Source organism: Octodon degus, unplaced genomic scaffold, assembly GCF_000260255.1.
Source record: "Octodon degus isolate 3935 unplaced genomic scaffold, OctDeg1.0 scaffold00117, whole genome shotgun sequence".
NCBI classification, from domain to species: Eukaryota; Metazoa; Chordata; class Mammalia; order Rodentia; family Octodontidae; genus Octodon; species Octodon degus.
Genome location: NW_004524693.1, coordinates 5788067 through 5788827, shown reverse-complemented (window position 1 = coordinate 5788827; position 761 = coordinate 5788067). Strand labels below are relative to the sequence as shown.

General features: G+C 33.4%; 1 pseudogene; it reads right to left on the bottom strand.

The window, feature by feature from the left end:
- The window catches only part of LOC101569124, a 41728-nt pseudogene extending 41196 nt beyond the window's left edge, over positions 1-532 (bottom strand).
- Positions 533-761: the final 229 nt, after the last annotated feature.

The window sequence follows — 761 nt, the reverse complement described above, 5'->3', positions numbered from 1 at the left end:
GGTTAGGATAGATATATAGTTACATTCTCTTAATGAATAGAGGGATTTGTTCTAATGGTGTTGATAGATAGGATATTGTGTCGGCATCTTGTACAGCAAATAACCACTAGGAAGAATGTATGCAATGTGTTCATTATTGAAACTGTCCTACCAATTTGATTTGAAACTGTCTCATTGCTATTTGTTTCTCAATAAATTTATGGGATAAAAGGATGATTAATACATCATCTACTGAGAACTTTTGCTCTAGAAAATTATCCAGACTACTGAGTTAACTTAGAGTCCTAATGGGTTGACTTGAAGTCACCTGCCTCTGATTCAAGTCCTGATCTGGTTCTGCTCCAGTACTAGAAATCCACATGTATTGTTCTTTTTCTTGGACCAAACCTGCACTTCCCATTCCTATTCCAATGACTGCATCTGTCTCCAGTTTCTCTAACACAAGTTCATTCACAGGCAGCTTAATGAGAATCCAAATTCCTTTAAGAAGTGTTTCTATAATTTCAGAATACATAAAATCAGGTGTACTCATCTGGATAAGGCACACAGTTGCCCTTGAATTTCAGATAAATAGCAAATAATTTTTAATATGACTACAGTATGTCACTTATAATATTCAAAACACACTTGTAACAAAAGAATTTGTTGTTTATCTGAATAGCAAATTTAATTGAACAACTGGTATTTTTTTTCTAAATCAGTCAATACAACCTGAGCACTTTTTAAAAATGCATATTCCAAGTTTCAATTCCCAGAATATG